General features: G+C 42.5%; 1 protein-coding gene across 2 annotated transcripts in view; it reads left to right on the plus strand.

Moving 5' to 3' along the window:
• The first annotated feature begins 7,132 nt into the window (after positions 1 to 7,132).
• FAM135B (family with sequence similarity 135 member B) overlaps positions 7,133 to 21,909 on the plus strand; it is a 307,425-nt gene continuing 292,648 nt past the window's right edge. The window contains exon 1 of one of the 2 annotated variants that reach the window (XM_075352841.1): positions 7,133 to 7,408. The gene's annotated coding sequence lies outside the window, so the exon portion shown is untranslated. Of the gene's footprint in view, positions 7,409 to 7,569; positions 7,843 to 21,909 lie in introns of those variants that run through there. The other variant, XM_075352842.1, reaches the window with a different exon arrangement.

Below are 21,909 nucleotides of genomic sequence, written 5' to 3' on the forward strand. Positions count from 1 at the left end.
CAAAATGTGTAATTTTGCATTTATTACACTGTTCATTGGGGCTTTTTAAAGACTCATACTACCTGTCTTTTCACTATGCGTTTTCAGCAGTTTCCTTGTCATGAGAGACAGCACTGCAATGACTGATAACACTTCTATACACAGTAGATTACACAGATGTCACAGCTCACCTCCTCTTCCTCCTGTACAATGATCAATAACACCTTTATATACAGCAGATTACACAGGATCTACAATTCTCAATAGGGGATGTCACAGCTCACCTCCTCTTCCTCCTGTACAATGACCGATAACACCTCTATATACAGTAGATTACACAGGATCCACAATTCTCAATTGGTGATGTCACAGCTCACCTCCTCCCCCTCCTGTACAATGACTAATAACACCTCTCTATAAAGTTAATACAGGATCCACCATTCACAATAGGTGATGTCACAGCTCACCTCTTCCTTCTTTTGTCCAATGTCTTATAACTCTTCTATATTAAATAGATAACACAGGATTCACCATTCAGAATAAGTGATGTTACAGCTCACCCCCTCCTCCTGTTAAATGACTGATAAAACCTCTACAGTAGACCACACAGGATCCACCATTCACAATAAATTGTCACATCTCACCTCCTGCTCTTGTACAATAATTAATACCTGTATATACAGTAGATTATACAGGATCCAACAATCACAATAATTGATGTTACAGCTCACCCTCTCTTTCCCCTGTTGAATGACTGATAAAACCTCTACAGTAGACAACTTAGGATGCACAATTCACAATAAATTATATCACAGCTCACCTGCTCCTGTACAATGATTAATAATACCTCTATATACAGTAGATAACACAGGTTCCAAAATTCACAATAGGTGATATCACAGCTCACCTCCTCCTTCTATACAATGACTCATAACACCTCTATATACAGTAGATAACACAGGTTCCAGAATTCACAATACGTGATATCACAGCTCACCTCCTCCACTTGTTCAATGACTAATAACACCTCTATATACAGTAGATAACATAGGTTCCAGAATTTACAATAGGTGATGTCACAGCTCACCTCCTCCCCCTGTACAATGACTGATAACACTTCTATATACAGTAGATAACACAGGTTCCAGAATTCACAATACGTGATATCACAGCTCACCTCCTCCTCCTGTACAACGACTGATAACACCTCTATATACAGTTAATACAGGATCCAGAATTCACAATAGATGTTACAGCTCACCTCCTCCTCCTGTACAATGACTGATAATACCTTCACAGTATATACGATTCACAATTGGCGATGTCACAGCTCACCTTCTACCCCATCCTGTACAATGACTTTTAACACCTCTATATACAGTAGATAACAAAAGCTCCACCTTTCACACTAGATGATATAGCAGTTCACCTCCACCTCCTCCTGTTCAATGACTAATAACGCCTCTATGTACAATAGATAACACAGGTTCCAGAATTCACAATAGGTGATGTCACAGCTCACCTCCATCCCCTCCCTTCACAATGACCTTTGCACATGCTCATTAGATGCTTCAATACAATAGATAAGGTTGGGGGTCTTACCATTGTGGCTAATCTTCATGTACATTTTATGATACAACAGGAAGTTAGAAACTGAAATTCCCCGGTGGACAGTGTGAGAATTGCAAGATTTTTTTTTTTTTTTAAATAAACATTGCGGTGTTAAACAACACATTGCCCAAATAAAAAAAAAAAGATACACAACACAAAAATCTGATTTACGCAATAGTACAACATTTTTTTCAGTCTGCAGCCAATGAATGTGAACAATATCATTCACTAATAGTGAGTGCATTATTTACAAACAATGAGTCTCTGGCACGCACCGCGCAGGGCAGAGTCACCATTTGTCATCTTTTGATGTCGTTTTTCTTTTTTGTGTGTTTTTGTATTCGATGATGTTTTTCTTCACTAAATCATTGCGTGTAGCTCATGATTTTTTTTCACAATCTCAAATTCAATAATTCTCATTTTTGTCTTTTTTACCTTTTTTGTGTCTTTTTAAAGGAGAAAGTCGCATATTTCAATAAAATGATGTCAAATATTGGACGTACATAAAATCACTCTTTTGGGCTGGAGCACATTTCACGCCAAAATTTTGTGACTTTTTAAAACGCTTAAATATGAATGAACCATTCAAAAAACATTTGGAAACCCCCATCCGCGCCCTCCCCGGCGAGCAAGCCTATGTAACATGTTATTAGGCTCACCACTGTGGGGTCTCTTAGGCTATGGTCATACGTTGCATTTTTGCTGTGTTTTTTTGCAGCGATTTTTCATGAATTTTATGCAAATTAAAGCTGCTTTTTACAATATCAGCAAAAGCGATTAGATTCTAGAAATCTCCTGCACACACTTGTTTTTTTTTTTTCCTGACTGAAATGGAAAACTGCTGTAATTTCTTTAAAGAAGGAGCATAGTAATATTTCCAGCATTTTTTCACCATTGAAAGCAATGAAGCAGGGCAAAAATGCCAAAAAAAAGCAGCAAAAACGTCAGCGCAAAAACAGAAAAAAGGCAACTAAAAAGGCAGCAAAAAAGGCAGCAAAAGGCAGCAAAAATGCAGCAAAAAAGGCAGCAAAAGGCAGCAAAAATGCAGAAAAAAGACAAAAAAGCAGCAAAAAAGGCAACAAAAAACACAGCAAAAAAAGCAAATAGAAGGCAGAAAAAAGGCAGCAAAAACACAGCAAAAAAGGCAGCAAAAACACAGAAAAAAAGACAGCAAAAATTATGCTAAAAAGAGAGCAAAAAAACACAGGAAAACTTGATTTTTGGAGGCAGCTTTTTTACTGCCAAGAGAGTAGGTTTTGCTGCAGAAAAAAAAGCAGCAAATAGGCAACATGTGAACATAGGCTTTGGGCCTTCAGTTGTTTTTGGCGATCTCCTCATTTGCAACTTTTCTAAAAGGAGAATAGTAATATTTCCAGCTTTATTTCACCATACAAAACAAGGAAGAAGGGCAAAGATGCAGAAAAAAAGGCAGCAAAAAAGACAGCAGAAAAAGCAGCAAAAAGGCATAAAAAAGACAGCAGAAAAAGCAGCAAAAAGGCATTGAAAAAAGACAGCAGAAAAAGCAGCAAAAAGGCATCAAAAAAGGTAGCAAAAAAAGGCAGCAGAAAAAGCATGAAAAAGGCATCAAAAAAAGACAGCAGAAAAAGCAGCCATAAGGCATCAAAAAAGGCAGCAGAAAAATCAGCAAAAAGGCATCAAAAAAGGTAGCTAAAAAAGGCAACAAAAACGCAGTAAAAAAGGCAGCAAAAAATGCAGCAAAAACGCAGAAAAAAAATGCAGCAAAAACGCAGAAAAAAAATGCAGCAAAAACAAAGAAAAAAGGCAGAAAAAAACACAGCAAAACTTGCTTTTTGGAAGCAGCTTTTTTACTGCCAAGAGAGTAGGTTTTGCTGCAGAAAAAAAAGCAGGAAAACAGCAACATGTGAACATAGGCTTAGGGTCTCTAGTTGTTTTTTGGTGATTGCCTCATGTCAACTTTACTAAAAGGAGAATGGTAATATTGCCAGCGTTTTTGCAGCTTTATTTCACCATAGAAAACAAGGAGGAAGGGCAAAGATGCAGAAAAAAGGCAGCAAAAAAGACAGCAGAAAAAGCAGCAAAAAGGCATCAAAAAAAGACAGCAGAAAAAGCAGCAAAAAAGGCATCAAAAAAAGACAGCAGAAAAAGCAGCAAAAAGGCAGCAGAAAAAGCAGCAAAAAGGCATCAAAAAGGCAGCAGAAAAAGCAGCAAAAAGGCATCAAAAAAGGTAGCAAAAAAAGGCAGCAGAAAAAGCAGCAAAAAGGCATCAAAAAGGTAGCTAAAAAAGGCAACAAAAACGCAGTAAAAAAGGCAGCAAAAAATGCAGCAAAAACGCAGAAAAAAAATGCAGCAAAAAGACAGCAAAAACACAGCAAAACTTGCTTTTTGGAAGCAGCTTTTTTACTGCCAAGAGAGTAGGTTTTGCTGCAGAAGAAAAGCAGGAAAACAGCAACATGTGAACATAGGCTTAGGGTCTCTAGTTGTTTTTTGGTGATCGCCTCATGTCAACTTTTCTAAAAGGAGAATGGTAATATTTCCAGCGTTTTTGCAGCTTTATTTCACCATACAAAACAAGAAGGAAGGACAAAGACGCAGAAAGAAAGGCAGCAAAAAGCATAAAAAAACGCAGCACAAAAGCATCTATAACGCACTATGAAGAAAAAGACATGGATCGCACATCCCAAAAATACAATGATCTAAAGCCCCTAGGCAACAAATGAAATAGAACATGAGGTTCTTTGTTACCATTCTGATCAGATTGTATGAAGCCACTGCCACGTCACGGCGAACCTCTTGAGTGTGTCCCTATTCTAAACCTTGTAGTGCAGCAATGTGCACCAACCACTGCTGTAGCAACAAAGCGCCAGCAGGGCAGGCGACCTGGTGCCTCACAGCACCCTTGCTGCAAGGCAAAGTTGCTGTTGTGGTGATGACGTGTCAGTGGGGCGGTGGGGCCTGGAGCCTTGGGGGCTTCGCCTTGCAGCATGAGTGCTGTGAGGCACCAGGTCGCCTGTCCTGCTGGCGCTTTGTTGCTGCAGCAGTGGTTGGTGCACAGTGCTGCACTATAAGGTTTAGAATAGGGGCCCACTAGAGGTTCGCCGTGACGTGGCAGTGGCTTCATACAATCTGATCAGAATGGTAACAAAGAACCTCATGTTCTATTTAATTTGTTGCCTAGCGGCTTTAGATCATTGTATTTTTTGGGATGTGCGATCCATGTCTTTTTCTTCATAGTGTGTTACAAAAGCATCTATAGCTTTGTTCATCATGAGCCTCCTGGTTCATGAACAGAACACCAGAGCTGCAGTGAGCACTGACACAGGAAAAGCACTGGGAAACAACAGTTATTTGCCATTCAGGGTCTGTAGAAAGCTGGATGACAACACCAAACACATTGTCATAGCCGTTACCCTGACCGGGAGGGATTGGTAGCACATTTCGTCCTGGCAGCGTACAGGTTATTGAATATTAATGGGGATAGGCTTATAAGACTGCTATTTGCAGAAGTATTCACCCCCTCCCCCTGGATACTGCCTCTCCCTGACTCCCTGCTTTCTATTATTTCTGCCGCTGATCAAACAGACACAGAAAACAAAAGCTTCATCTCGTCTCATCATCCGCAGAGCGCCGGCCAAGAAATCCGAGTGACGTCAGCCAATCCCATTAATTACACGGGAAGAAGCATCAGGACGCTGCCAGCGGCCCCCCTGACCACCAGGACAGTCACATGGTCACTTATTATAGGAGCCTGCATGCCGCCTGCCCCTAATAGAAAATATGGGGAGATCACCTGCAGGTTAACCCTCTGCGTGCCGCAATGCACCAATTGGGCTCTGGCCAAGGAAGGGTTACACGGGGCCGCGTTTCGTGAACCATCCATCCTCTATATTCACAGATGGTAGATGCCATGGTCTGCCCTGTATGACGGATGGGGATTGTGAGATAAACCCTTCATGTGCCATAACGTGCGCTCTACCGGTAGCACGCGGTTCGGCCCCTCGCCCACACCGGCCCATGGCTCTTCTTCCCCCATCCAGAGCCCTTTAATTAATCCATCTTAGCATTTCTTATCAGATTACAGTATCTAGAGTGGAAAAAGAAAAAAAAATGATTGCAATACCAGACACAGCCTGTAGACGAGAGTGGCGCTATTTCTAAAATTACATCAGAACCTTTCATTTTTTCTAAATCTGGACACTCCCTTTAACACTAGAAGTCCCAGAGAGGGGTCATTTGACATTTCTACCATTGGAATCCTATGAAGCTCAAAATTCCTGGGACTTATAGTGTTAACACGTCATGGATCGCTCTGAGGTTCCTACAGAAAAGTCTCGGAACTGCCTGACGTTATTACGTTAACCCCTTGTATGTGGTCCTATGCCGGGGGGGGGGTCTCTCTCCGGTGAATATATAGTATCTTCTATCCTTGGTGAATCCTGTCCTGCAGCCACCGTTCAATGAGGGCTCTCAGGACTGTCTGACAGCAGACAATGGCGAGCTGCAGATTATGGTGGAAACTATGCAGCCGGGTCAATATATCATCAACGAAGGAAACGTATGGACCATTGATGGTAGCAGACATTGGAGACCCCTGTGTCTGCCTTACCTTTTGCACCCCTGTGTGACCCCACAGGTTGCACCAATGCTATGTCCGCCCCTATAATGGACCCTTTAATAGCCAGAATGCAGAATCTACACCAGTTGCGTGCACAATCCCCCAATACACTGGCGGGGGTCTCATACTATGGATATATTTTGGACAATATGTCTTTGAATCTTCCTCTGGGTGTAATGGTCGAGTTATAAGTTTGTAGAATTTTTACCACCTAAGGTGTTAAAAAAGGAAGTGCTGCCCCCTGCAGAAAGGGAAGGGTGCCACAGTGGATAAGGGTCTGCCCTGCTTTCTCTATGGTGCACCCACCAGACTCTCAATCTAAACCATCCATCCTGAAGGATGACACATACGTCTCGGTTTTCTTAAAGGGGCAGTGTATCCCTGTTTTGTTGCACTGACCCTTTAAGCCACTATCCGGGGGGTTTCCCGACACCGATTGACAGAGATCTGCTCAGCGCCAAAACTTCAAATTCATGGTCCTCAGGGTGTTTACAACAGGGACCCCCAATATCATAGGTTTTTGACCTCAGGGATAAGGGGTGACAGCAAACACCCGCGCCGATTCTCGTTACGCCCCCTTCAAATCTCTTGGATGCTATTTCCCCTGGTAATGGAAGGGTTAAGCAGACTGTAATCATGAATCAGCCATTCCTATATAAGGGTTGGTCGCATAAGGAAAAAAAAAGGATTAACCCTTTGGTGGACATAGACAGAAGAGACCCCTGTGCAAGAACAATATATGGCCCCTTTGCAGCTCCAGTTCTCCCCATAATGCACAATGTCCCCTGCGTTGGAGGAGGATGTGCCCCCTTTACCTCCCGGACCCCTGTGCGGCTGCACTGGTTGCACCACTGATCTGTCCGCCCCTGGTTTAACCCCTTGGTGACCCGGTTGCCCCCTCCATTGTCGCAGGCTGGCGGTCTACCCTGGAGCAGATGCACGCTCCGGCCCCGCAGTGTGGAGTCCAATCGAGCAGCTGTTGCTCAGAGATCCCTCCGAGTTCAATAACCATGGCAACAGCGAGAACCAGCCTCATCCTTCCTCATCGCTCCCTCTCTCCCCAGAGCTACAGCACAGGCTGCATCTCCAGCAGAGGAGCATCGCTCTGCCCTGATCAGTAGCCACCGAGCCCTGACCACCGACCCCGACCACCGGGCTCCTCCTATGAGCCATCAGGGGGCCAGAAGCAGGAATACTGCAGAGGAAAGAGGTCACTAGAGGCAGGTGAGCCCCCAAACTACTCCCCTCATCCTCCTCATCCTCTCCGCTCATTGCTGCAAAGCCATTCCCAACGACTCGTGGCCGCTGGGACCCTCGGATTTGTCCTAACGCAGAATTTCCAGGTCCTGATCCCAGTAACCCCCTAACCTTGAGCAACTGGTAACGCTGTAAGGCTGTGTGCACACAGTGCAGTTTTATCGCGTCTTTGCGGCTGCGGTTTTCCTGCCAAGAGATGCAGAAATGTCTGCAACCAAATAATCAATGTGTCCACGTAGCCTTACTGACCATCTCAGGGCCGGATACAATGAATCCTGCAGCCCAATCGCCATAGAGACGGAATGTATCAAATCCAGCGGAATCCAGCGGATACATTGTGTCCATCCCCCGGAATAGTCACTTTACAAAGGAAGGAAAGGAATATATGGAAACGTGGACGGGTATGATGGGGGCCACTATGCCGTACTGTGTGTCTGATTGTTTTATTATTGCTCATTATTTTTATTGTAATATTGTCTTCATTTTTTTCATTTATCACTGTTATTTTTATTCATTCATTATTATATTGTAAGTGCTTCTTTTATTTCACAATATTTATTATAAACCCATAATATTTGTTCACTACTATTATTATTATTATTATTATTATCATTATTATCATTATTATTATTAGTGTGTTTGGGTTTTTACATAATTATCAATATTTTTTTTAATAGTTTATTTCATAATTATTATTGTAAAAATAATATTATTTGTTACAATATTTTATTACAACAGCAATATTTATATAATATTGTTATTATATCACTATTTTTATTTGATATAATTGTTTTTTTATGCTTTTTTGTGCTTTTATCTCACAATATTTATTGTAAACCCATAATATTTGTTCACTATTATTATTATTATTATTATTATTATTATTATTATCATTATTATTATTAGTGTGTTTGGGTTTTTACATAATTATCAATATTTTTTTTAATAGTTTATTTCATAATTATTATTGTAAAAATAATATTATTTGTTACAATATTTTATTACAACAGCAATATTTATATAATATTGTTATTATATCACTATTTTTATTTGATATAATTGTTTTTTTATGCTTTTTTGTGCTTCTTTTATCTCACAATATTTATTGTAAACCCATAATATTTGTTCACTATTATTATTATTATTATTATTATTATTATCATTATTATCATTATTATTATTAGTGTGTTTGGGTTTTTACATAATTATCAATATTTTTTTAATAGTTTATTTCAGAATTATTATTGTAAAATTCATATTATTTGTTACAATATTTTATTACAACAGCAATATTTATATAATATTATTGTTTTTATATCACTATTTTTATTTGATATAATTGGGGTTTTTTATGCTTTTTTGTGCTTCTTTTATCTCACAATATTTATTGTAAACCCATAATATTTGTTCATTATTAATTAATTATTATTATTATTATTATTATTATTATTATTTGTGTTTGGGTTTTTACATAATTAGCAATATTTTTAATAGCTTATTTCATAATTATTATTTTAAAATTCATATTATTTGTTACAATATTTTATTACAACAGTAATATTTGCATAATATTATTATTATTATTATTATTATTATTATATCACTATTTTTATTTGATATATTTTTTTTTATTTTGCTATGCCTTGTTTTATATTTTTAATATTCTGAATAATAATAATAATAATAAATAATAATCACCACCATCATCTTCATAATCATATTAATCATCATCACCACCATCATCAATTTCACGACCATTAGTACTGTGACCACTATCATCATCATCATCATCATCACCACTACCGCCACCATCATCATCACCACTACCACAACCAGCTCCATCACCATCATCACCATCACCACTACCAGCACCATCATCATCATCATCACCACCACCACTACCAGCACCATCATCATCACCATCACCACCACTACCAGCACCATCATCATCACCATTTCCACAACTACCAGCACCATCATCATCATCACCACCACTACCAGCCCCACCACCATCATCATCATCACCACCACTACCAGCACCATCATCATCATCACCACCCCCACTACCAGCCCCATCATCACCATCATCATCACCACCACTACCAGCACCATCATCATCACCACCACCACCACTACCAGCAGCATCATCATCATCATCATCACCACCACTACCAGCCCCATCATCACCATCATCATCACCACCACTACCAGCACCATCATCATCACCACCACTACCAGCAGCATCATCATCATCATCATCACCACCACTACCAGCCCCATCATCACCATCATCATCACCACCACTACCAGCACCATCATCATCACCACCACTACCAGCAGCATCATCATCATCACCACCACCACCACTACCAGCAGCATCATCATCATCACCACCACCACCACTACCAGCAGCATCATCATCACCACCACTACCAGCCCCATCATCACCATCATCATCACCACCACTACCAGCACCACCATCATCATCATCACCACCACTACCAGCACCATCATGATCATCATCATCCCCACTACCAGCCCCATCATCACCATCATCATCACCACCACTACCAGCAGCATCATCATCATCAGCACCACCACCACTACCAGCACCATCATCATCATCACCACCACCACTACCAGCCCCATCATCACCACCACTACCAGCACCATCATCATCATCATCACTACCAGCACCATCATCATCATCATCACTACCAGCACCATCATCATCATCACCACCACTACCAGCACCATCATCATCATCATCACCACCCCCACTACCAGCCTCATCATCACCACCACTACCAGCACCATCATCATCATCACCACCACTACCAGCATCATCATCACCACCAGCACCTTCACCACCATTATCATCATCATCATTCCTATTTCTATCACAGAACTGTAAAATAATCAAAGCCTCACAGATGTAGCAGAGCTGAGTTTGTGTATTACGCAGCGCGGCTGTGCTGTGTTTGCCACCTGCAGGTTTTCTCTGTGGGACGTGACTCTCCTCCTTGTCATTTACCTGTAACCCTGTGGGTGTAGTGCAGCTGCAGTGCTGTGCAGATAACGCATGAATGATTATAGATAGTGCTCTGCCAAATGATAAACTCAGCTCTGCTACATCAGGAGGTTAAAGCCCAGTTTATAAAAGCTTGGAGTCTATATATTATGTGCAATCTGTTATTTGTCTTGTGCAGTCAGTGCCGACACACACGACTCTGCTACATTTGTCCTTGGTCAATTGACGACCGTACAAAATGTGCAATGTAGGAAGTATCAATGCAGGGTTAGATGCATGCAAGATGGGGAAAAGGACAGTGACAATGACGCAGTCTATAAAGTTGTATTAGAGCTGAATGTGTCAGATGTAGCAGAGCTGAGTTTGCCAGAAATAGCAGAAATACTGTACTATTTTCTGATGTAGTAGCACTTTGTTATGCATTATAATGGCTGATATATAATGGCTGATTTTCTCAGGTGTAGCAGAGCTGAGTTTGTGAAGTGTAGTAGAGCTGAGTTAGTTAGGTGTAACAGAACTCAGTTTGTGAAGTATAGCAAGGCTGAGTTTCGTAGGTGTAGCAGAGCTGAGTTTGTCAGCTATAGCAGAGCTGAGTATGCGAGGTGTAATAGAGCTGAGTTTGTAAAGTGTAGGAAAGCTGTGTTTGCCAGGTGTAGCAGAGCTGAGCTTGTGAGGTGTAGTAGAGCTGAGCTTGTGAGGTGTAGCAGAGCTGAGTTTGTAAGGTGTAGCAGAGCTGAGTTTGTGAGATGTAGCAGAGCTGAGCTTGTGAGGTGTAGCAGAGCTGAGTTTCTGAGATGTAGCAGAGCTGAGCTTGTGAGGTATAGCAGGGCTGAGCTTGTGAGGTGTAGCAGAGCTGAGTTTGTGAGAAGTAGCAGAGCTGAGCTTGTGAGGTATAGCAGAGCTCAGCTTGTGAAGTATAGCAGCACTGAATTGGTAAGGTTTTCCAAACTATTTATCAGGTGTAGAAGAACTGAGTTTGTGGGCTGTAGCAGAACTGGACTAGTGAGGTATAGCAGAGATACGTTTGTAAGGTGCAGCAGAGCTCAGTTTGTGAGGTTAAGCAGGGCTGAGTTTCATAGGTGTAGCAGAGCTGAGTATGTGAGGTGTAGCAGAGCTGAGTATGTGAGGTGTAGCAGGGCTGAGTATGTGAGGTGTAGCAGAGCTGAGCTTGTGAGGTATAGCAGCACTGACTTTGTAAGGTGTAGCAAAGCTATTTGTCAGGTATAGTAGAGCTGAGTTTGTAAGGTGTAGGAAAGCTGAGTTTATAAGGTGTAGCAGAGCTGAGTTTCATAGGTGTAGCAGAGCTAAGTTCCATAGGTGTAGCAGAGCTGAGTTGCATAGGTGTAGCAGAGCTGAGTTTCATAGGTGTAGCAGAGCTGAGTTTCATAGGTGTAGGAAAGCTGAGAATGTGCGGTGTAGCAGAGCTGAGTTTCATAGGTGTAGCAGAGCTGAGTTTCATAGGTGTAGCAGAGCTGAGTTTCATAAGTGTAGGAAAGCTGAGAATGTGAGGTGTAGCAGAGCTGAGTTTCATAGGTGTAGCAGAGCTGAGTTTCATAGGTGTAGGAAAGCTGAGAATGTGAGGTGTAGCAGAGCTGAGTTTCATAGGTGTAGCAGAGCTGAGTTTCAAAGGTGTAGCAGAGCTGAGTTTCATAGGTGTAGCAGAGCTGAGTTTCATAGGTGTAGCAGAGCTGAGTTTCATAGGTGTAGCAGAGCTGAGTTTCATAGGTGTAGCAGAGCTGAGTTTCATAGGTGTAGCAGAGCTGAGTTTCATAGGTGTAGCACAGCTGAGTTTCATAGGTGTAGCAGAGCTGAGTTTCATAGGTGTAGCAGAGCTGAGTTTCATAGGTGTAGCAGAGCTGAGTTTCATAGGTGTAGCAGAGCTGAGTTTCATAGGTGTAGCAGAGCTGAGTTTCATAGGTGTAGCAGAGCTGAGTTTCATAGGTGTAGGAAAGCTGAGAATGTGAGGTGTAGCAGAGCTGAGTTTCGTAGATGTAGCAGAGCTACGTTTATCAGATTTGCATTTGTTAGATCCAGATTTGCTGGAGGCAGGTTGAATTTGATGGGTCGTCATTCGCTTCAGATCGTCAGATGAGCAGCTGGGAGCTCTCCAGATCCACCCGCGCAGATTGTCAGATATAGAAGGTCGGGTTTGTTGGATGCAGCAGAGCTGATATTGACAGATTTGGCTCCAATCACGGTAAAGCCTCAGTGGATGTATGAACTGTAGGGAAAATCACTGGAGAGTCGTCATGATGCACAAACATGTAACCGCAGCGTGCTACACTCAGCTCTGCTACACTCAGCTCTGCTACACTCAGCTCTGCTACACTCAGCTCTGCTACACTCAGCTCTGCCACACTCAGCTCTGCTACACTCAGCTCTGCCACACTCAGCTCTGCTACACTCAGCTCTGCCACACTCAGCTCTGCTACACTCAGCTCTGCCACACTCAGCTCTGCTACACTCAGCTCTGCTACACTCAGCTCTGCTACACTCAGCTCTGCCACACTCAGCTCTGCTACACTCATCGCTGTGTCCACAGTGGGAGTCTCACCACAGCCGGGTGCACAGAGGCTCCGAATATCAGCTACAGATCCTCACCCAGGCCCAGACATTGTATAATGAGAGCGGAGGATGAGTCACAGCCGCTCCAAGCAAAGGGCGAAACAGAGGAGAGGAGAGGAGAGGAGAGGAAAGGAGAGCAGAGAAGGAAGGGCGAAATACAGGGAACATCCAATAGAGAGAAAAGAGGAGAAGTGAGGAGAGGAAAGCAGAGGAGAGAAGAGGAGAGGAGGAAGGACAAAACAGAGGAGGGGAAAGGAGAGGAGGGCGAAACACAGAAAAGAGGAGAGGAGGGCAAAATACATGGAACGGTCTATGGAATGAAGAGAAGAGAGGAGAGGAGCGGAAAGGAGAGGAAAGGAGAGGAGAGGAAAGGAGAAAAGGGCGAAAAAGAGGAGAGGAAAGGAGAGGAGGGCGAAACAGAGGAGAGAAGAGGAGAGGAGGAAGGGCGAAACAGAGGAGGGGAAAGGAGAGGAGGGCGAAACACAGAAAACAGGAGAGGAGAGCAAGGCAAAATACATGGAACGGTCTATGGAGTGAAGAGGAGAGGAGAGGAGAGGAAAGGAGAGGAAAGGAGAGGAAAGGAGAGGAAAGGAGAGGAAAGGAGAAAAGGGCGAAAGAGAGGAGAGGAAAGGAGAGGAAAGGAGAGGAGGGCGAAACAGAGGAGAGGAGAGAAGAGGAGAGAAGAGGAAAGGAGAGGAGAGAAGAGGAGAGGAAAAGAGAGAAGGGCAAAACAGAGAAGAGGAGAGGAGAGAAGAGGAGAGGAAAGGAGAGAAGGGCGAAACAGAGAAGAGGAGGGGAGAGGAGAGAAGAGGAAGGGAAAGGAGAGAAGGGCAAAACAGAGAGGAGGAAAGGAGAGGAGAGAAAAGAGGAGAGGAGAAAGGGCGAAATACAGGGAACATCCAATAGAGGGAAAAGAGAAGAGAAGAGGAGAGGAGGAAGGGCGAAATACAGGGAACTTTCTATAGAGAGAAAAGAGGAGAAGAGAGAAGAGGAGAGGAGAGGAGAGAAGAGGAGAGGAGGAAGGGCGAAATACAGGGAACATCCAATAGAGAGAAAAGAGGAGAAGTGAGAAGAGAAGTGGAGAGGAGGAAGGGCGAAATACAGGGAACGTTCTATAGAGAGAAAAGAGGAGAAGTGAGAAGAGGAGAGGAGAGGAGGAAGGTCGAAATACAGGAAACATTCTATAGAGAGAAAAGAGGAGAAGAGAGGAGAGAAGAGGAATGGAGAGGAGAGAAAGGGGAGAACGGTGAAAAACAGGGAACGTTCTATAGAGAGAAAAGAGGAGAGGAAAGGAGAGAAGGGCAAAATACAGGGAACGTTCTATGGAGGGAAAAGAGGTGAAGAGGAGAGGAGAGGAGAAGAGGAGAGGAAGAAGGGCGAAATACAGGGAACGTTCTATAGAGAAAAAAGAGGTGAAGAGGAGAAGAGAGAAGAGGAGGAAGAGCGAAATACAGGGAACATTCTATAGAGAAAAAAGAGGAGAGGAGAGAAGAGGAAAGGAAAGGAGAGAAGGGTGAAAAACAGGGAATGTTCTATAAAGAGAAAAGAGGAGAGGAGAGGAAAGGAGAGAAGAGAAAAATACAGGAAACGTTCTATGTAGGAAAAAGAGGAGAGAAGAGAAAGGTGAAATGCAGGGAATGTTCTATAGAAAGAAAAAAGGAGAGGAGAGAAGAGCAGAGGAGAGAAAGGCGAAACACAAGGAACCTTCTATGGCGAGAAGAGGAGAGGAGAGGAAAGAAGAGAAGAGGAGAGGAGGGTCACAAAGCTAAAGGTTGTAAGGGAATGATAGATAGATAGATATAGATAGATAGATATAGATAGATGGATAGATAGATAGATAGATAGATAGATAGATAGAGGGATAGATAGATAGAGGGATAGATAGATAGATAGATAGAGGGATAGATAGATAGAGGGATAAATAGATAGATAGATAGATAGAGGGATAGATAGAGGGATAGATAGATAGATAGATAGAGGGATAGATAGATAGATAGAGGGATAGATAGATAGATAGAGGGATAGATAGAGGGATAGATAGAGGGATAGATAGAGGGATAGATAGAGGGATAGATAGATAGATAGATAGATAGATAGATAGATAGATAGATAGATAGAGGGATAGATAGAGGGATAGATAGAGGGATGGATAGATAGATAGATAGAGGGATAGATAGAGGGATAGATAGATAGATATAGATAGATAGATATAGAGGGATAGATAGAGGGATAGATAGAGGGATAGATAGAGGGATAGATAGGGATGGATAGATAGATAGATAGATAGATAGAGGGATAGATAGATAGAGGGATAGATAGAGGGATAGATAGATAGATAGATAGATAGAGGGATAGATAGATAGATAGATAGATAGATAGATAGATAGATAGAGGGATAGATAGAGGGATAGATAGAGGGATAGATAGATAGATAGAGGGATAGATAGATAGAGGGATAGATAGATAGATAGAGGGATAGATAGATAGAGGGATAGATAGAGGGATAGATAGAGGGATAGATAGATAGAGGGATAGATAGAGGGATAGATAGAGGGATAGATAGATAGATAGATAGATAGAGGGATAGATAGAGGGATAGATAGATAGATAGATAGATAGATAGAGGGATAGAGGGATAGATAGATAGAGGGATAGATAGATAGATAGATAGATAGATAGATAGATAGATAGAGGGATAGATAGATAGATAGATGGATAGATAGAGGGATAGATAGAGGGATAGATAGATATAGATAGATAGATAGAGGGATAGAGGGATAGATAGAGGGATAGATAGAGGGATAGATAGAGGGATAGATAGAGGGATAGATAGATATAGATAGATAGATAGATAGAGGGATAGAGGGATAGATAGATAGATAGATAGCTAGAGGGATAGATAGATAGATAGAGGGATAGATAGAGGGATAGATAGAGGGATAGATAGAGGGATAGATAGAGGGATAGATAGAGGGATAGATAGATAGATAGATAGAGGGATAGATAGAGGGATAGATAGATAGATAGAGGGATAGATAGATAGAGGGATAGATAGATAGATAGATAGATGGATAGAAGGATAGAGGGATAGATAGATAGATAGAGGGATAGATAGAGGGATAGATAGAGGGATAGATAGATAGATAGAGGGATAGATAGATAGATAGATAGATAGATAGATAGATAGATGGATAGAAGGATAGAGGGATAGATAGATAGATAGAGGGATAGATAGAGGGATAGATAGAGGGATAGATAGATATAGATAGATAGATAGATATATAGATAGAGGGATAGAGGGATAGATAGATAGATAGATAGATAGATAGAGGGATAGATAGAGGGATAGATAGATAGAGGGATAGATAAATAGATAGATAGAGGGATAGATAGATAGAGGGATAGATAGAGGGATAGATAGAGGGATAGATAGAGGGATAGATAGATAGATGGATAGATGGATAGATAGATAGATAGATAGATAGAGGGATAGATAGATAGAGGGATAGATAGAGGGATAGATAGAGGGATAGATAGAGGGATAGATAGAGGGATAGATAGAGGGATAGATAGATAGAGGGATAGATAGAGGGATAGATAGATAGATAGAAAGATAGATGGATAGATAGAGGGATAGATAGAGGGATAGATAGAGGGATAGATAGATAGATAGATAGATAGATAGAGGGATAGATAGAGGGATAGATAGAGGGATAGATAGAGGGATAGATAGAGGGATAGATAGATAGATAGATAGAGGGATAGATAGAGGGATAGATAGAGGGATAGATAGATAGATAGCTAGATAGAGGGATAGATAGATATACATAGATAGATAGAGGGATAGATAGATAGATATAGATAGATAGATAGAGGGATAGATAGAGATAGATAGAGGGATAGATAGATAGATAGATAGATAGATAGATAGATAGATAGATAGATAGATAGAGGGATAGATAGAGATAGATAGAGGGATAGATAGATAGATAGATAGAGGGATAGAGGGATAGATAGAGGGATAGATAGATAGATAGAGGGATAGATAGATAGATAGATAGATAGATAGATAGAGGGATAGATAGATAGATATATAGATAGAGGGATAGATAGAGATAGATAGAGGGATAGATAGAGGGATAGATAGAGGGATAGATAGATAGATAGATAGATAGAGGGATAGATAGAGGGATAGATAGAGGGATAGATAGATAGAGGGATAGATAGATAGAGGGATAGATAGAGGGATAGATAGAGGGATAGATAGATAGAGGGATAGATAGAGGGATAGATAGAGGGATAGATAGATATCGATAGATAGATAGATAGATAGAGGGATAGATAGAGATAGATAGAGGGATAGATAGATAGATAGATAGATAGATAAAGGGGTAGATAGAGGGATAGATAGATATAGATAGATAGATGCCGTTGACCTTTCTGGATTGTAATGCTCTCTAGGTTGTTGGCTGCACTCTCGTCGGTCTCCATATTTATTTTTCTACCTGATTTTTGGTCCTTCGTTTCCCTTTATTTTATATAGATATGAGACATACATTAGATGATGTCCGCTGTATCAGATCTGTGCAGATATATTTGGGATATAATAATTATACAGTATATATATATATATACAGTGTCTGGAGTGGAATTCTGAGCGGAGATGAAGAATCTTGTGGTTGATATTTGTAGAATCAAGAATTCTGAAGGTGTAAAAAAAATACACATTGTCTGTATAGTAAATGGAAACCATCAACAAGCAGGCTATAGCTTGTGCTGCTGAGAGATTCTGGTTGTGTTTTTCCTTCTTTACAGCTGTATGTTACAGGTAACGAGAACATGCAAATAGCCTCATTAACATCTCAATGTGTAATATTAATACTTACCTAATTAGCTGGTTTCAGGGAAAATGAAGATGGTAATAAGGTAATTGATGTCAATATTTCTGTAGATTCTCAAAGACTCCAGAGTAATTAAACTGCCACCTGCTTGCTGATGGTTTCCATTATCGTTTTTTTTCTGTTTTTATACTTCTTGCCTTGGTATGGAGTGTTCTGCCGCCGGTGCTCTCTGGTGGGGGACGTCTTTAGATTGTGCCTTTTTCCTGCTTCTTTGATCGTTGGCACAATCTTCCGTCCGTGGTGGGGGCGGAACAGATCCTGAAGCTGCGGCATTATTTTCAGGCCAGAAATCCGTCAGATTTTGATGAATTGGTTAATGAATGTGATTAGGATGCGATGTGCGCGATGTCATTATCTTGATTAGACAGAAGGAAAGCAGAGCGAGCGATTCACGGATAATTGCTGAGATTTTTTAGTACTAATTTAATAAATTTCAGACTTGAATTTGGAAACAATATGTCTCCAGGTGACGTCCTGACGGCCTTGTCACAAACTCGGGATGTACTGCCCCTGTAATAATAGGATTGTCGTCTCACTGTGGTAGTCAGGGGTACATATGTCATACATGGGGGCTATTAGCAGAAGTTTATGCTCCAGAGCTGCTCTTCATATTATAACTCCGGACAGAAAGTTGTAACAACCGACAATTAGGGTGGAGATTATGGTTAACTGGTAGTGATGAGCGGGCACTACCATGCTCAGGTGCTCAGTACTGGTAACTAGTGATGAGCGGGCACTACCATGCTCAGGTGCTCAGTACTGGTAACTAGTGATGAGCGGGCACTACCATGCTCGGGTGCTCAGTACTGGTAACTAGTGATGAGCGGGCACTACCATGCTCGGGTGCTCAGTACTGGTAACTAGTGATGAGCGGGCACTACCATGCTCGGGTGCTCAGTACTGGTAACTAGTGATGAGCGGGCACTACCATGCTCGGGTGCTCAGTACTCGTAACTAGTGATGAGTGAGCACTACCATGCTCAGGTGCTCAGTACTGGTAACTAGTGATGAGTGAGCACTACCATGCTCGGGTGCTCAGTACTTGTAACTAGTGATGAGCAGACACTACCATACTCGGGTGTTCAGTGCTTGTAACTAGTGATGAGCGGGCACTACCATGCTCGGGTGCTCAGTACTCGTAACTAGTGATGAGCGGGCACTACTATGCTCAGGTGCTCAGTACTGGTAACTAGTGATGAGCGGGCACTACCATGCTCAGGTGCTCAGTACTCGTAACTAGTGATGAGCGGGCACTACTATGCTCAGGTGCTCAGTACTGGTAACTAGTGATGAGCGGGCACTACCATGCTCAGGTGCTCAGTACTTGTAACTAGTGATGAGCGGGCACTACCATGCTCGGGTGCTCAGTACTCGTAACTAGTGATGAGCGGGCACTACCATGCTCAGGTGCTCAGTACTGGTAACTAGTGATGAGCGGGCACTACCATGCTCAGGTGCTCAGTACTGGTAACTAGTGATGAGCGGGCACTACCATGCTCGGGTGCTCAGTACTGGTAACTAGTGATGAGCTCGCACTACCATGCTCAGGTGCTCAGTACTGGTAACTAGTGATGAGTGAGCACTACCATGCTCGGGTAATCAGTACTGGTAACTAGTGATGAGCAGGCACTACCATGCTCGGGTGCTCAGTACTTGTAACTAATAATGAGAGAGCACTACCATGCTCGGGTGCTCAGTACTCGTAACTAGTGATGAGCCGGCACTGCCATGCTCGGGTGCTCAGTACTCGTAACTAGTGATGAGCGAGCACTACCATGCTCGGGTGCTCAGTACTCGTAACTAATGCTGAGTTTGCACTACCATGCTCGGGTGCTCAGTACTCGTAACTAGTGATGAGCGGGCACTACCATGCTCGGGTGCTCAGTACTGGTAACTAGTGATGAGTGGGCACTACCATGATCAGGTGCTCAGAACTGGTAACTAGTGATGAGCGGGCACTACCATGCTTGGGTGCTCAGTACTGGTAACTAGTGATGAGCGGGCACTACCATGCTCGGGTGCTCAGTACTCGTAACTAGTGATGAGCGGGCACTACCATGCTCGTGTGCCCGGTACTGGTAACTAGTGATGAGCGGGCACTACCATGCTCAGGTGCTCAGTACTAGTAACTAGTGATGAGCGGGCACTACCATGCTCGGGTGCTCAGTACTCGTACCTAGTGATGAGCGGGCACTACCATGCTCAGGTGCTCTGTACTCGTAACTAGTGATGAGCGGGCACTACCATGCTCAGGTGCTCAGTACTGGTAACTAGTGATGAGCGGGCACTACCATGCTCAGGTGCTCAGTACTGGTAACTAGTGATGAGCGGGCACTACCATGCTCGGGTGCTCAGTACTCGTAACTAATAATGAGCGGGCACCACCATGCTCGGGTGCTCGATAATCGCAACCAGGGAAGAGCAAACCTGTGGATATTCGGGTTCACCGAACCAGCGTGAACTAAAGACAATTTGGGTTCGGTAACCAAACTTGACCCTGAACAACGAACCCCATCAAAGCCTAAGGAACCCAAACTTATGTGTTATAAAATGGTGTTAGTAAGGGCTAGAGGGGCAACAAAAGAAACAAAATAAAAAATAAAGCAGGATCAGGTTATACTTAACGACCTTCCCCTGGGTTGTAACACTGCTTCTAGGTCCGATCATTAGCTCTCATACATATTCACTGCTTCCCCCACCCACCATCATCTCAGTGTCTGAGATTGGTTGGAATCACAGACACTATCTGAATCCCTATAGTGGTATAAAAATAAATAAATAAAACAATTGGAGTAGGGTCCCCCGATATCATAATACCTAGCACAGAAAAAGAAGACAGCTACATGCTGCAGCTCCGAGATGTGCATTTATCTTGGCTGTGTATCAAAATACGAGGGAATCCATGCAACTTTTTTAAAATTACTTAAATAAATACATTTAAAAACATGATGTGAGGTCCCCCCAAATTTTGATAACCAGGCAAGATAAAGCCGATAGCTGGTGGCTGGTATTCTCAGGGTTAAAAGGCACATTGTTTTTGGCCCCCCCAGCCTAAAAATAGCAGCCCACAGCTGCCCAGAATTGTTGCATCATTTAGATCAGGGTAATAAAAGGTGTTAATGACAGCTGTGATTTGTCAAAAATTTGTGGGTTAGCAGATCTGACAGTGCTTATCCTCGTAGCACTCTCCAGTTCCCTGGACTTTTGGAATAACTAGTCTTCAGGAGCGACCCCGTGGAATTTATCTGCACCCACTTTTTTATCTTTTGATTCTATATGCGGACTTCTATCTGGAGATTCTATTCACATGGTGTTACGGGTCCATCTCCTATATCACACAATCAACAAAGCGAGAGATGATTGAACAATCCAAGGATCCATTATTCCAAGCAAATCAGAAAGTCATAAAATAATCCACCATACAGAGGGTAAAATAGTCCAGGAACATGGATATAGTCCAGTAAGCGATAAATGTCCAGGTCTCTCTGGAGAGCCTCAGCTTCTCCCACAGAGGATGAATCTTCCTGCTTTTCTCTTGAAGTTCTCAGACAGACTGAATAATCTCTGAGGTGGTTGGGCTCGCACCCACCAGTAGATCAATTAAGGCCTCTTTAGTCAGTCCCTAGTAGTTCAGGCACAGATCTCTGGCTCTCTCCTGTAGACTGGATGCAGTCCAGTTTCTGTACTCACTCTGTGGGTGGATTTCCATTGGGCTGCACTCTGCTGATCCCACCGCTGCCACCAGTTGTCACGGGGTCCTTTTCCGATATCACACAATCAACAGAGTGAGAGATGTTTGAACCATCCAAAGAATATTTATTCCATACAATCCAAAATGTCCATCAAATAATCCTCCACACAAAGGGTGAAATAGTCCAGCAATGGCATATATGTCTCAGGGATCAGTCACAATCCTCCAGCAGTCCTTCTCCAGGGAAATTTGGGTTTCTCACAGTCTCTCTGGGATGCTG

The sequence above is a fragment of the Anomaloglossus baeobatrachus genome, chromosome 6 (genome assembly GCF_048569485.1).
Source record: "Anomaloglossus baeobatrachus isolate aAnoBae1 chromosome 6, aAnoBae1.hap1, whole genome shotgun sequence".
NCBI lineage: Eukaryota > Metazoa > Chordata > Amphibia > Anura > Aromobatidae > Anomaloglossus > Anomaloglossus baeobatrachus.